Here is a 17,480-nt window from a genome sequence, read left to right as displayed (position 1 = left end):
GAGTAATTGCCTAACGGTTTTATGTCTTCGTCGTATATGACGAGATTTACCGTTATACATGACACTCCCAGCCCTTCCAATTGCCGCTTGACTATCACAATGTATGCATATTGGTGCCAACGGTTTGGGCCAAAATGGAATGTCTTCCAAGAAATTCCGGAGCCATTCAGCTTCTTCACCGGCTTTATCTAAGGCTATGAATTCAGCCTCCATTGTAGAGCGGGCAATACATGTTTGTTTGGACGACTTCCAAGATACCGCTCCTCCACCAATAGTGAATACATATCCACTCGTGGACTTAGAATCAGTTGAACCGGTGATCCAATTTGCATCACAGTATCCCTCAATCACCGTAGGGAAATTACTGTAGTGCAATTCAAAGTTCTGGGTATGTTCTAAATATCCCAAAACTCGTTTCATTGCCATCCAATGAGATTGGCCTGGATTGCTCGTATATCGACTCAGTTTACTTATAGCACAAGCTATGTCTGGTCGTGTACAATTCATGATATACATTAAGCATCCCAATACACGAGCATAATCCAATTGTGATATGCTTTGGCCTTTGTTCTTTGCTAATGCAAGATTCACGTCAATTGGAGTCTTTGCAACTTTAAAGCCCAAGTGCTTGAATTTTTCAAGTACTGTCTTAATATAATGAGATTGTGACAATGCCAGACCTTGAGGAGTCTTATTGATCTTAATTCCCAGAATTAAATCAGCAACTCCCAAGTCTTTCATATCAAACTTGCTATTGAGCATACGCTTAGTAGCATTTATGTTGGCAATGTCATTACTCATTATCAACATATCATCCACATATAGGCAAACAATGACTATGTGATTTGGAACATTTTTAATGTACACGCATTTATCACATTCATTTATCTTAAAACCATTTGACAACATTGTTTGGTCAAATTTCGCATGCCATTGTTTGGGTGCTTGTTTTAGTCCGTAAAGAGACTTAACAAGTCTACATACCTTCTTTTCTTTACCTGGAACCACAAACCCTTCAGGTTGTTCCATGTAAATTTCTTCCTCCAACTCTCCATTTAAGAAGGCCGTCTTAACATCCATTTGATGAATTTCAAGACCATACACTGCAGCTAATGCTACTAACATCCGTATGGACGTAATTCTTGTAACTGGAGAGTATGTATCAAAGTAGTCTAGACCTTCTCGTTGTCTATACCCTTTGACTACGAGCCTTGCCTTGAATTTATCAATAGTGCCATCATCTTTGATTTTTCTCTTAAAAATCCATTTAGAACCCAAAGGTTTATTTCCAGGAGGAAGATCAACCAATTCCCATGTATGGTTGTTCAATATGAATTCTATTTCACTATTGACTGCCTCTTTCCAAAACAATGATTCCGAAGAAGTCATAGCTTCTTTAAATGTTTGAGGCTCATTCTCCAATAAGAAAGTCACAAAATCTGGTCCAAATGAAGTAGACGTTCTTTGACGTTTACTACGTCTTGGATTCTCCTGATTACATGTACTTTCTTTTGTTTCTTCCCGAGGTCGTTTAGATCCTTCACCAAACGACTCACATTCCTTTTTATACGGATATATATTTTCAAAAAACTCAGCATTATCTGATTCTATAACCGTATTATTATGAATGTCGGGATTTTCTGATTTATGAACCAGAAATCGATATGCTTTACTATTTGTCGCATATCCTATGAAAACACAATCAACGGTTTTCGGTCCTATCTTTACCCTTTTGGGTTTAGGAACTTGCACTTTTGCCAAACACCCCCACACTTTAAAATAATTCAAGTTGGGCTTCCTTCCTTTCCATTGTTCATAAGGAATGGATTGTGTTTTGCTATGGGGCACTCGATTTAATATTCGATTAGCCGTAAGAATGGCTTCCCCCCACAAGTTCTGTGGCAAACCAGAACTTATCAACAACGCATTCATCATCTCCTTTAATGTGCGATTCTTTCTTTCCGCAATCCCATTAGATTGGGGCGTGTAAGGGGCTGTTGTTTGATGAATAATTCCATATTCTAAACATATTTCTTCAAAAGGAGATTCATATTCACCACCCCTATCACTTCTTATCATTTTTACTTTCTTGTTAAGTTGCGTTTCAACTTCATTTTTGTATTGCCTGAATGCGTCTATTGCTTCATCTTTACTATTCAGTAAGTAAACACAGCAATATCGAGTACCATCGTCAATAAAAGTTATGAAATACTTCTTTCCACCGCGAGATGGTATTGACTTCATGTCACAAATATCTGTGTGAATTAAGTCTAAAGGATTTGAATTCCTTTCAACTGACTTATAAGGATGTTTAACATACTTAGATTCCACACATATTTGACATTTTGATTTTTCGCATTCAAACTTGGGCAGTACTTCCAAGTTAATCATTTTCCGCAAGGTTTTATAATTGACATGACCCAAACGTACATGCCATAAATCATTTGACTCAAGTAAGTAAGAAGAAGCTGAAATATTATTATTATTTTCAACAACCATTACATTTAGATTGAAAAGGCCCTCGGTGAGGTAACCTTTTCCCACAAATATTCCATTCTTACTAATTACAACCTTGTTGGATACAAAAACGCACTTAAAACCGTGCTTAACAAGAAGTCCAGTAGAGACTAAATTCTTTCTCATTTCGGGAACATGAAGGACATTGTTCAAAGTCATGACCTTGCCAGAAGTCATTTTTAGAAATACCTTCCCATATCCTTCAACTTTTGCTGTTGAAGCATTTCCCATATAAACTGTCTCTCCGGGTTCAGCAAGAGCATAGGTAGCAAAAGCCTCTCTAACTGCACAAACATGGCGAGTGGCTCCTGAATCAAACCACCACAGTTTAGGATTTCCCACCAAGTTACATTCAGAGAGCATGGCACACAAGTTATCAACATCATCATGGTTTACTACCATGTTTGCTTGACCCCTTTTCTTGTCTTTCTTCGGAGCACGACACTCCGTAGATTTGTGTCCGGTTTTCCCACAGTTGTAGCAGTTTCCACTGAACCGCTTCTTGCTTGGGTTGTATTTCGGACCAGAAGCCTTCTTCCTCTTTTTGTTAGCTTCAACAATATTTGCTCCCATTATTGTTGAATTTCCACGGCCTCTCCTTTCAGCAGCTTTATTGTCCTCTTCGATTCTCAACCGAACAATGAGATCTTCAAGGGACATTTTTTTTCGTTTGTGTTTCAAATAATTTTTGAAGTCCTTCCACAACGGAGGCAACTTCTCAATCATTGCTGCTACTTGGAATGCTTCGTTGATTACAAGACCTTCAGCAAGTAGATCATGAATAATCACTTGCAATTCCTGGACTTGAGTAATAACAGACTTGCTATCTATCATTTTGTAGTCCAGAAATTTTGCGGCAACGAATTTCTTCATCCCGGCATCTTCAGTCTTATATTTCTTTTCAAGCGCATTCCACAATTCTTTGGATGTCTCCATGCTACTGTATACATTATACAGATTATCATCCAGTCCGCTAAGAATATAATTCTTGCATAAAAAATCAGAATGCTTCCACGCTTCAATCACGAGAAAGCGTTCATTATCTGGAGTTTTATCCGGCAGATCAGGAACATCTTCCTTGATGAACTTCTGTAGACATAACGTAGTTAAGTAGAAGAACATCTTCTGCTGCCAGCGTTTGAAATCAATCCCGGAAAATTTTCCGGGTTTTTCTGCCGGTGCCAACGCCGGTGTTCGGCTTGTCGTTGTGTTGGCAGTCGCCATCGGAACAGCTTGGTTTTCGTTTTCAGTCATCATCTTTTACAGAAAAAGAATGACACAAACAAACGTTTAATACACGTTTTCAAACTGGAGTAAAAATCACGTAGATTTTAATATCCAGCAAAACGCCACGAAGGCTTAACTCTCCAAAACGGGAGTACACAAACCACAAAGGTTTTAGTTTGCAGAATAATAAGAATAACACAAGTACAGAAATAAATATTAAATTCCTTAAGATTGTTATTCCCGGTCAATATTGCTGTATTTGTAAATATTAATTCTGCAAAATATAAGTTAACGTAATGAAACAATAATAATAAATTCGAGCCCACTAAATTCACAGTGTTTCCTTAAGGAATTTAATCCCCTCCTAGTACCCAAGGTAATGGATTATTTCCTCCCAGGATAGAACGAATAACACACTGGTGTAGCGGTACTTCAAACCCCAGTGTTTCGGCGAACACAAAGTTCGGTAGCAAATCACACTTACAGTTGCTTTGTTTGAAGTTAAAAAACAATGCAGAACGAAGGAGTATATACTCAGAAAAATGTATGGAAGTTCTGAGAGGAAGGAGTGCAATGTATAGCCAATTTGTTGAGCGAATTGTATGTTGAGTTTAGTATATTTCTTCAACATTTGCTGCTCATATATATAGCAGCCAAGAAGGAGTGCAAGACCAAACGTCCACCCTTCATGGTGGAGCAAGCATTACATGTTTGTGGAGCAAGCACTTCATGGTGGGAAGACCATTATCCGGCTGCCAAATTATCAATACACGGATTGGAAAATATCCGTTATAAATACAGATAATCTTACGTTAATATTTACTATTAACAAATAAATTTGGTCCAAAAAATTAATCAATCAATCGATCATTTGACCAAATCCAAATCCAAATCCGAATCCGAATCCGAAGCCGAAGCCGAAGCCGTAGCCGTAGCCGAAGCCGAGCCGAGCGAGCGAGCGACGACGACGGCGCGAGGCTTGCTTTCTTCTTAACTCTTTAAGAGCTACAAGAAGAGCAATTATATATATACCCACCAAAAATGTCTTCCACTTCCAATATGGGACAATGTCTCATTGTTAAGAGGGGGAAACTTAAAATTTTACTCAAAATTTTATTTTTCCTCCATTTCCCATTCATCCTCATTTTAAGAATATTACATCTTAAAAATAAAACCTCAACAATCCCCCACATGAATGGGGAATGGCTATATCACGGAAGTATGCATGAAAAACTGTGTGATTTACAAGCAAGGATTAATTGCATCTGGATAAGTAGGTTTCCCTTTGAACTTTCCGTAGTAAACTTATGTCGGATATACTCGGTCAATCGGTAGATTTGATATCTTTGAACCGTCGATCTTTGGTGTATACCTAGACAACCATAAGTTACACAATCAACCCTTAACCGTCTTTGGTTCTCATTGTTGTGTTCGTTTCAGCCATGAACACCGCCTGGTTTCATAAGTGCGTAGAGAACTGGCCTTACAAAGTTCTCCTTGAAGCGGCTCACACTTCACACTTAAATAGGTGATTCCTAAACGTGTCATCCTGTAGATACACTATTTGATATACCCCGTATCAAATTTAGAAATCATTAAAAAGCCTTAATGCTTTATCCTTGGTACTGAACATTGTCTCATCACGAGAATGGACTAAAATTTTATTTGACAATGTTGAACCGTCATTGATGACTTTGTTTGATCTCTTTGAACCTAGATCTTGGGATCTCCAGTCTTCTAGGTAGAGTTACCGCCACAATGACTTGTTCTCGGCCATAGCCCCATTCCCCTTGATGATTTCTCAACTACCTCTCTAGTTAGGCCTTTTGTAAGTGGATCCGACACATTATCACTTGACTTTACATAGTCAATTGTGATAATTCCTCTAGAGAGTAATTGCCTAACGGTTTTATGTCTTCGTCGTATATGACGAGATTTACCGTTATACATGACGCTCCCAGCCCTTCCAATTGCCGCTTGACTATCACAATGTATGCATATTGGTGCCAACGGTTTGGGCCAAAATGGAATGTCTTCCAAGAAATTCCGGAGCCATTCAGCTTCTTCACCGGCTTTATCTAAGGCTATGAATTCAGCCTCCATTGTAGAGCGGGCAATACATGTTTGTTTGGACGACTTCCAAGATACCGCTCCTCCACCAATAGTGAATACATATCCACTCGTGGACTTAGAATCAGTTGAACCGGTGATCCAATTTGCATCACAGTATCCCTCAATCACCGCAGGAAAATTACTGTAGTGCAATTCAAAGTTCTGGGTATGTTCTAAATATCCCAAAACTCGTTTCATTGCCATCCAATGAGATTGGCCTGGATTGCTCGTATATCGACTCAGTTTACTTATAGCACAAGCTATGTCTGGTCGTGTACAATTCATGATATACATTAAGCATCCCAATACACGAGCATAATCCAATTGTGATATGCTTTGGCCTTTGTTGTTTGCTAATGCAAGATTCACGTCAATTGGAGTCTTTGCAACTTTAAAGCCCAAGTGCTTGAATTTTTCAAGTACTGTCTTAATATAATGAGATTGTGACAATGCCAGACCTTGAGGAGTCTTATTGATCTTAATTCCCAGAATTAAATCAGCAACTCCCAAGTCTTTCATATCAAACTTGCTATTGAGCATACGCTTAGTAGCATTTATGTTGGCAATGTCATTACTCATTATCAACATATCATCCACATATAGGCAAACAATGACTATGTGATTTGGAACATTTTTAATGTACACGCATTTATCACATTCATTTATCTTAAAACCATTTGACAACATTGTTTGGTCAAATTTCGCATGCCATTGTTTGGGTGCTTGTTTTAGTCCGTAAAGAGACTTAACAAGTCTACATACCTTCTTTTCTTTACCTGGAACCACAAATCCTTCAGGTTGTTCCATGTAAATTTCTTCCTCCAACTCTCCATTTAAGAAGGCCGTCTTAACATCCATTTGATGAATTTCAAGACCATACACTGCAGCTAATGCTACTAACATCCGTATGGACGTAATTCTTGTAACTGGAGAGTATGTATCAAAGTAGTCTAGACCTTCTCGTTGTCTATACCCTTTGACTACGAACCTTGCCTTGAATTTATCAATAGTGCCATCATCTTTGATTTTTCTCTTAAAAATCCATTTAGAACCCAAAGGTTTATTTCCAGGAGGAAGATCAACCAATTCCCATGTATGGTTGTTCAATATGGATTCTATTTCACTATTGACTGCCTCTTTCCAAAACAATGATTCCGAAGAAGTCATAGCTTCTTTAAATGTTTGAGGCTCATTCTCCAATAAGAAAGTCACAAAATCTGGTCCAAATGAAGTAGACGTTCTTTGATGTTTACTACGTCTTGGATTCTCCTGATTACATGTACTTTCCTTTGTTTCTTCCCGAGGTCGTTTAGATCCTTCACCAAACGACTCACATTCCTTTTTATACGGATATATATTTTCAAAAAACTCAGCATTATCTGATTCTATAACCGTATTATTATGAATGTCAGGATTTTCTGATTTATGAACCAGAAATCGATATGCTTTACTATTTGTCGCATATCCTATGAAAACACAATCAACGGTTTTCGGTCCTATCTTTACCCTTTTGGGTTTAGGAACTTGCACTTTTGCCAAACACCCCCACACTTTAAAATAATTCAAGTTGGGCTTCCTTCCTTTCCATTGTTCATAAGGAATGGATTGTGTTTTGCTATGGGGCACTCGATTTAATATTCGATTAGCCGTAAGAATGGCTTCCCCCACAAGTTCTGTGGCAAACCAGAACTTATCAACAACGCATTCATCATCTCCTTTAATGTGCGATTCTTTCTTTCCGCAATCCCATTAGATTGGGGCGTGTAAAGGGCTGTTGTTTGATGAATAATTCCATATTCTAAACATATTTCTTCAAAAGGAGATTCATATTCACCACCCCTATCACTTCTTATCATTTTTACTTTCTTGTTAAGTTGCGTTTCAACTTCATTTTTGTATTGCCTGAATGCGTCTATTGCTTCATCTTTACTATTCAGTAAGTAAACATAGCAATATCGAGTACCATCGTCAATAAAAGTTATGAAATACTTCTTTCCACCGCGAGATGGTATTGACTTCATGTCACAAATATCTGTGTGAATTAAGTCTAAAGGATTTGAATTCCTTTCAACTGACTTATAAGGATGTTTAACATACTTAGATTCCACACATATTTGACATTTTGATTTTTCGCATTCAAACTTGGGCAGTACTTCCAAGTTAATCATTTTCCGCAAGGTTTTATAATTGACATGACCCAAACGTACATGCCATAAATCATTTGACTCAAGTAAGTAAGAAGAAGCTGAAATATTATTATTATTTTCAACAACCATTACATTTAGATTGAAAAGGCCCTCGGTGAGGTAACCTTTTCCCACAAATATTCCATTCTTACTAATTACAACCTTGTTGGATACAAAAACGCACTTAAAACCGTGCTTAACAAGAAGTCCAGTAGAGACTAAATTCTTTCTCATTTCGGGAACATGAAGGACATTGTTCAAAGTCATGACCTTGCCAGAAGTCATTTTTAGAAATACCTTCCCATATCCTTCAACTTTTGCTGTTGAAGCATTTTCCATATAAACTGTCTCTCCTGTTTCAGCAAGAGCATAGGTAGCAAAAGCCTCTCTAACTGCACAAACATGGCGAGTGGCTCCTGAATCAAACCACCATAGTTTAGGATTTCCCACCAAGTTACATTCAGAGAGCATGGCACACAAGTTATCAACATCATCATGGTTTACTACCATGTTTGCTTGACCCCTTTTCTTGTCTTTCTTCGGAGCACGACACTCCGTAAATTTGTGTCCGGTTTTCCCACAGTTGTAGCAGTTTCCACTGAACCGCTTCTTGCTTGGGTTGTATTTCGGACCAGAAGCCTTCTTCCTCTTTTTGTTAGCTTCAACAATATTTGCTCCCATTATTGTTGAATTTCCACGGCCTCTCCTTTCAGCAGCTTTATTGTCCTCTTCGATTCTCAACCGAACAATGAGATCTTCAAGGGACATTTTTTTTCGTTTGTGTTTCAAATAATTTTTGAAGTCCTTCCACAACGGAGGCAACTTCTCAATCATTGCTGCTACTTGGAATGCTTCGTTGATTACAAGACCTTCAGCAAGTAGATCATGAATAATCACTTGCAATTCCTGGACTTGAGTAATAACAGACTTGCTATCTATCATTTTGTAGTCCAGAAATTTTGCGGCAACGAATTTCTTCATCCCGGCATCTTCAGTCTTATATTTCTTTTCAAGCGCATTCCACAATTCTTTGGATGTCTCCATGCTACTGTATACATTATACAGATTATCATCCAGTCCGCTAAGAATATAATTCTTGCATAAAAAATCAGAATGCTTCCACGCTTCAATCACGAGAAAGCGTTCATTATCTGGAGTTTTATCCGGCAGATCAGGAACATCTTCCTTGATGAACTTCTGTAGACATAACGTAGTTAAGTAGAAGAACATCTTCTGCTGCCAGCGTTTGAAATCAATCCCGGAAAATTTTCCGGGTTTTTCTGCCGGTGCCAACGCCGGTGTTCGGCTTGTCGTTGCGTTGGCAGTCGCCATCGGAACAGCTTGGTTTTCGTTTTCAGTCATCATCTTTTACAGAAAAAGAATGACACAAACAAACGTTTAATACACGTTTTCAAACTGGAGTAAAAATCACGTAGATTTTAATATCCAGCAAAACGCCACGAAGGCTTAACTCTCCAAAACGGGAGTACACAAACCACAAAGGTTTTAGTTTGCAGAATAATAAGAATAACACAAGTACAGAAATAAATATTAAATTCCTTAAGATTGTTATTCCCGGTCAATATTGCTGTATTTGTAAATATTAATTCTGCAAAATATAAGTTAACGTAATGAAACAATAATAATAAATTCGAGCCCACTGAATTCACAGTGTTTCCTTAAGGAATTTAATCCCCTCCTAGTACCCAAGGTAATGGATTATTTCCTCCCAGGATAGAACGAATAACACACTGGTGTAGCGATACTTCAAACCCCAGTGTTTCGGCGAACACAAAGTTCGGTAGCAAATCACACTTACAGTTGCTTTGTTTGAAGTTAAAAAACAATGCAGAACGAAGGAGTATATACTCAGAAAAACGTATGGAAGTTCTGAGAGGAAGGAGTGCAATGTATAGCCAATTTGTTGAGCGAATTGTATGTTGAGTTTAGTATATTTCTTCAACATTTGCTGCTCATATATATAGCAGCCAAGAAGGAGTGCAAGACCAAACGTCCACCCTTCATGGTGGAGCAAGCATTACATGTTTGTGGAGCAAGCACTTCATGGTGGGAAGACCATTATCCGGCTGCCAAATTATCAATACACGGATTGGAAAATATCCGTTACAAATACGGATAATCTTACGTTAATATTTATTATTAACAAATAAATTTGGCCGAAGCCGAAGCCGTAGCCGTAGCCGAAGCCGCAGCCGCAGCCGCAGCCGAGCGAGCGACGACGACGGCGCGAGGCTTGCTTTCTTCTTAACTCTTTAAGAGCTACAAGAAGAGCAATTATATATATACCCACCAAAAATGTCTTCCACTTCCAATATAGGACAATGTCTCATTGTTAAGAGGGGGAAACTTAAAATTTTACTCAAAATTTCATTTTCCCTCCATTTCCCATTCATCCTCATTTTAAGAATATTACATCTTAAAAATAAAACCTCAACAAAAAGAATATGTATTTAGATACATTTTTGAAGTGTAATAGTTCATCTCCACCTTCATTTTGGTTTTAAGGTCTTTTAGACCTAAACGAATAAAATGTCCTAGCAAAAACAGGGAGTTACTATATAGAATATCATGCCTTTGTTTCCTTCGTCTTCCGCAAGCACTAAGGTTGTTTAAATGGAGATTTACATATCGTACTTAGATTAAATTATAGACGGAAATTATTCCACGCTATAAATGTCTATTTTTCCTCTTAGCAACTCCATGTTAGAAGGGTGATCAACGATAGGAAACTTTAGGGGAGTTGCATAAGAAAATAAACACAGGTCGCTTATTTATTCGGCGACCTTCAGTTAATTGGACGGCTTCTTGCCCCATTTACGTAGGTCGTTAATTTAAGAAACTCAAATAGTCGTCCACCTAATCTATTAAACTAAAAATAGCCGCTAGATGTATAATATATATATTATTCATGTATAATATATGTATAAATATGAATAATTGATGTATAATCAATGTATACCGACTAGAAAAGATGAAACATTGAATCTGGCCGGCTATTTGTGTAACAATCCCGTAATTTAAATGCAAACTGTTTATTTATGGACTCAAAATAGTGCAGCTCATTTGTAAACATTTTTTCTTTAAGAAAAGCCAGTTTGTGATGCTGGGGTTATTCCTAATTTATATATGTTAATATCGAAAAAAAAAATACGTAAAGAAGAGGATACTTAGGAAAAGAAATGTGGGGAAAAAAAATTCCATTCTCTTGATTTGATAGTCTCCACATAATGCTAACAAATTAACAATACAAAATAATGAAAACAATCAAGATCACACTCAAAAATACTTGTTTGGTCATGATCAGTATATCAAGTGAAATGTTCCTACTACTTTTCACTCATAAACTTAAAAAAGAAATTCAAGTACATAACCTATCACGATTTAATTTCTAATTTAAAATACTTATTTTAATTTCAATTCAAATCTAGCAACTTGTAGATGGATTCCTAAATCCAGAGACCAATATAATAGTGAACGCACACCTTTTACGATTGAGTCATAGTTTGGTTAAGCTAACAATTTAACAAGATAGATGAACGTTCAACTGAGTACGTAACTAAAATACTTAAGGTGAAATAAATTCAATATAAGAAGAATTTCAAACATTGAATCTGAGAATCGAAATATTTATAGAAAAGCAATGACAGACAAAACTGCTAAGACCTACCAAAGCCATATTGGCTAAATGGATCTCCACGTTGAATAATATAATATGAATAAAAGAATTCTGACTTTGTATTTGTTCAATTTCTTTTAATTTTTCTTAATTTGAATTACTAATATATTTGGACTAAACAATTATTAATTTTTTCAAAGGCCTTAAAAATATAATAAACTTTATACAGAAATATTGATGAATCCAGTTAATTTCTTTACAACGTTATCAATAAATACACCTAAAACCTAAAAATGTATAAACAAAAAGAAACAAAGAAGGCAGAGAAAACTAGGAAGGAAACAAAAATCCTTCGCCACCCCGTGAACTCATTGCTTTTGGCTCGATATATAAGCATATATGTGGAATATTTTATATACTTGTGTATGTATGTATAATATAATATTCATTTTGAACGGCACTGACTATAAATCTTGAATTCGCCTCTGATTAGAGTTTTCTCAATGTCAATCAACCTCAGGAATGCTCTGAAGACGAGGCCTCCAGGAGCGTTGACGCTGGAAATTCTCACATTCAAAGCTATTATTGCTAGAACTCAAAAATCCTGACAATAGTTGGTCCATTGTCACTTCCTCCATATTGTCCATTTTTCCTAGCATTTTCTCTAGCTCCTTTTTTGATATTCTAATCTTCACCTCTTTGTAATTAATCGTCGAAGAAGAAGAAGATGAAGACGAAGAAGAAGAAGAAGAGGAGAACAAGTCTTTGGAAATATCACTCAACAATTTTTCTTTCTCTTCAACTAAAGTTTTTGGTGCTACACATTCCCACTCATCATCATCATCATCATCTCCTGCCCATACCATGTTAGATCCATGTTTAAGGCAGCAATTTCCCATATCTTTCTATCTATAAGTTTTTCTCGAACCTGAAGTGGAAGTCGAGGGGTTGCTCAATGAGAAGAAGCGTCAAATGATATAGACAATTATTGCTCTGGTGGAGATCGAAGGTTGGGGCAAAAAAAGTTTTCCAATTACACAAAGAAATTACTAAGTATATATAAATGAAACGTTTATAAGTATAATTTTCTCATTAATATGTGTAAAATGAAAGAGGTGGAGATTTGGGATTTACATGAAACATCTATATTTATACCCTTTAATTAGGGAGAGGACCAACTGACCAAGGGTTGAGGAAGGTGGTGGGAAGGACATAGAGTAAGAATTGGGTTTTCTATTTTTAGGAAATTATGGGTGGCAGACAAGGATATTGATTAGTTGAACAATCTACTTTTCAATTTACTCGATCTATATTTTGGTTTGACAATATAATAAAAAGTATACTATTCTTGAAGAAGTCTGAAACTGTCCAAAATATCTTAAGGCTATGACTTTACATTCAAACTTTTCTTATTTTGCATGGATTTTTACGTCAAGAAAACGTACAATTTTTTGGAAATAAAACCCTTTGCAAAATTTCATAATTACGTGGATCTTATGTGAGATTGATTTTATTACGTTTCATCTAGAAATTTAGCTAATTACAGATATTTATCATCATTAAATTAGGTTATTATTTCGTGTTTTGCGGTTAATCCACGCTTCTGTTACCTACCAAAATAAAAATATACCTATGTTGACATTTTTTAATGTGAAAGGAATAAGAAGATAGGATCTATAAAGAACAAAAATAAAATAAAATAAGATAGTAGGAGAAAGTAACATGTGAACAGGACATGGTCAATAGAATCAATGATATATCCAATGCACCAATCTGGTTCCTTTTTAGGCCTACACGCGCGTTTATATTTAAGCTACCATTTATCGAAAAATTAACTATTTATATAGATAAAATATTACGTTTTAGATATATATAACATATATTGAATACTATTTGTCGGGAATTATTTTTTTATTTCTTTTAAATTTAAATACCCTTGAAAAAATTCCTAATTTTACCATTACCCGAATCCAACGTGAATACGAGATGTTTCATACATCGAGTTGTCTTTTATATATAGAGCTTACTAGCTAGGTAGTTTAGTGGTTTGTGAAAGCAAACTCAAGCAAGTGAAAAAAGAATATGGATATTTTTCAAGCAAGTGAAAATTGAAAAAAGCAAGTGAAAAAAGACTATGTCAAGAAAGTGAAAATTGACATTTTTCAGTTACTTTTGAATCTATGGGTATTTTTAATTATAATATGTCCAAAAAAGATTTTTTTTATTACTATGGACGAGTATGTGTACATATATACGTGCGCACACGTATATTTATTTTATTTAATAAAAATAATGTAACATCCCAGCTCACTAGTAATATTGTCCGTTCTGGGCCTAGGCCCTCACAGGTTTAAAACGCGTCGCTAGAATCTAAGGTTTGTTAACTTATATATCCAGCATCCCTCTTATGGACTCAACCTTGTCTAAAGTTTGTGTTTTGCCGATGTGGGACTTTGTCTAAAGTTTAGGGTATTACATTCACCCCTTGTTATGGACTCAACCTTGCCCCACCGCAAATGCTGACACAAGAGTGGCTCTAATACTATCTGTAACAGGCTAGCCCGCTAGTGATATTGTCCGCTCTGGGCCTAGGCCATCACGGGCTTAAAACGCGTCGCTAGGATCTAAGGCTTGTTAACTTATATACCCAACATTCCTCTAATGTTTTACCGATGTGGGACTATGTCTAAAGTCCGGGGTGTTACATATACCGATTGAGTTAACGAATAATGATATTAAGAAGAAAGAGCTAGAATCTAGTTGTCGAAAAGAAGGAAATGAAAAAAAAGCAGAAGAAAAGATGTCATAGTGTGAACGAAAATTGGTCGATGGAATCTTGGGCATTTTTCTTCACCAACTTCAGTTTCCTCTTTAATCTCACCTTCTTAGCTATACATAGTAAGTTGCTGGATTATGTTTTAGTTTCCAACTAATTTTTATATTAGATATTTCATCTTAATTAGGTTCAACCTGCCCTTGGATTTCTGCCACGTATTCTAATTAGCTTGACCTAATCACCTTTTAATCAACATTATGCCGCCACATTAACGTCTATCAGAACGTATTATACAATATTAATCCAAATTCTACTTACAATGGAGACAAAACTAATAATTACATTTCTTCTTTTTCCCCAGTCGATTACTTTTCAAATTGGAATAAATGTGATGGTAAAAGATTTTCTTAATATGTGTTGTTATCAAGAATAACACATACACAACTTCGAATTTCCTTCAAATTAAATGGATTATGCTAACCTATTTTTCCTTGTCACGACGTGTCCTACTGCTATAATTTTTAGTTACCGTAGTTCATTGATTTTGGGGTAAAGTGTTGGAAAACTAATTCAAAGTTGTAGTAGAAAACCTTAATTCTTTAGAATTTGATTTATTTAATTCATGTCTAAATATGATTTGTAGTCAAAATTAATATAAGAATAGGCTTTCATGCTTCTAGTTGACATAGGTTTCGTACTATTATAAATAGGGGTATTATTAGCTTATTTTATGTGTGGAGATTTGTGAGAATTGTAGAGAGCTTTCAGAGATTTATATATAATATTTTTCCTTCAAATTGGTTTCACATCTTCTACGATCTTGGGAGAGAATCAAGTAGCTTTCGCTGCCGGCGGGCGGCGCTAGCCAATATGTGCCGCCCGTCTAGCCATTGAATATATTGAAAAGCGTCATGCTTGTCACACCTCCTTTTTTCTGAAGGGATATGGAGTTTTTTCAATTTAAGTGACATTAATCGTCTAGTGGTAAGCACTCCCCACTTCCAACCAAGAGGTTGTGAGTTCGAGTCACCCCAAAAGCAAGGAAGGGAGTTCTTGGAGGGAGGGAGCCGAGGGTCTATCGAAAACAGCCTCTCTACTTCAGGATATGAGGTAAGGTCTGTGTACACACTATCCTCCCTAGACCCCACTAATGAGATTATACTGGGTTGTTGTTGTTGTTGTTGTTGTTGTTGTTTGTAATCGGAATGGGATTATTTTATTTATTCACGCCACTTGGGATAATTTTATGGTGTTCCAAGTCACCAATTTATTTTAAATCCCAAATCAAAGAAATTGACTCTATTTATGGTCCGCGAACATAGAAGACCGGGTAAGAAATTCTGTTAACCCGAGAGAAGGTGTGAGGCACTCCCGAGTTCCGTGATTTTAGCGCGGTCGCTTTAATCATACCTGGCTTAATCAATTTGTTTAATTACTTATTTTTAGGACCTATGTACGTTTTACCTTTTACCATTTTTAATTATGGCGTTATGGATTTATCTTTGAAAACGGATCACATGTGTATAAATTCGCTTTATTCAGTGCGCTAAAAATCATGTCACGCGAACGTGTACACAATTAGTCACGCTTTATTAATTTAAGATTGTTCGGCCAAAGTTGCGCGAACGCATACCTCGATTTAATTTTGAAAATCATGACTATGTCACGGGAACGTGTACACAATCACGATAATAAGCTAAACCACGCCTAAAAGCATTTCTACGAGTATTCAGTTTAATAATCGCAATCGTGTCACGCGAACATGTGCATAATCGCGATAATTTGATTAAAAGGTGCCTAAAAGCATTTATACAGACATTTATAAGTTGTTTACTCTCCTATACTTTATTCGAGATTAAAATAAAACCTATAAGTTATGTACAGGTAATTATTGTGCGTGAGTTTTAGACTATTAGGGTAGAAATTTGGGATTAGATATCTCGTTCATGAGCCGACATGGGCCCAAAATGAGGGAATATTCAGATGTCTGCTAAGCAGGCTCATTTGGAGCCCAATCGAATACCATATAAACAAACATTCTCATATTCAAATCACATGTAATCAATTGATAAACTATTCATGCTTCATCTGATAAATGCCTTGCAACAAATCATACAACAATAGGATAAATGGGGAAAGAATAACTGTTTTGAAGAATAAATTACAAAGCTTGCTATTCTAAGAGAATTGAACTAACTAAAGGTGAATCTTCATTTCAAACTTAAACACAAATATATCTATGTGCAGACTGCATTCGAATCAGTTTTGTCCCAAATAATTACATTACAGGAGACATTAAAGCTGGATATTCATGCCTGGCTTTTGCCTTGCAAAGCCTGTCTAAAGCCAGCTCAAGCCTGGCTTTTGCCCTGCAAAGCCTGTCTAAAGCCAGCTCAAGCCTGGCTTTTGCCCTGAAAAGCCTGCCTAAAGCCAGCTCAAGCCTGGCTTTTGCCCTGCAAAGCCTGCCTAAAGCCAGCTCAACCCTGGCTTTTGCCTTGCAAAGCCTTCCTAAAGCCAGGCTCCTCTTCTACACATTAATTTTGATGAGTGAGCACATAATTAATACTTGGACAAAATCAGTCCACTGCATATGGAGATCATATAGTAGCTACACTTGGAAGACTATGCTGGCTTCAACTCTGTGGTGGAGATGTTTGGAATTCATTTTAGCCTATGGACAGTATACCCTGGCGCTTGGTGAGAGCTTGATAGGTGCTGCTTGGTATTTGCCAATGACAATTGGATTCACATACACTAATAGGAGAAGGAAGCATTCAACTTATCATGTTGTAATAGCTAGTTCATTAGATTTTAGCTTTTCTATCTTTTAATAGCTAGTAGCTTCATGCAACTTCTATTTTGGTTTGGACATCTTGTAAGCTTTGGACCTATTCTGGGATTTTATTTATATATTAGCCACTAGGCAACTGCTACCGAGTGGTATAGTTGCTTAAACAAAAAGCTGGATATTCATGAGAGTATGAAGGATTAAATGGGCCATAAAGCATTACACACCACTAAACAG

The sequence above is a fragment of the Nicotiana tabacum genome, chromosome 14 (assembly GCF_000715075.1).
Source record: "Nicotiana tabacum cultivar K326 chromosome 14, ASM71507v2, whole genome shotgun sequence".
Taxonomy (NCBI): Eukaryota; Viridiplantae; Streptophyta; class Magnoliopsida; order Solanales; family Solanaceae; genus Nicotiana; species Nicotiana tabacum.
This window is presented reverse-complemented; position numbering follows the sequence as displayed.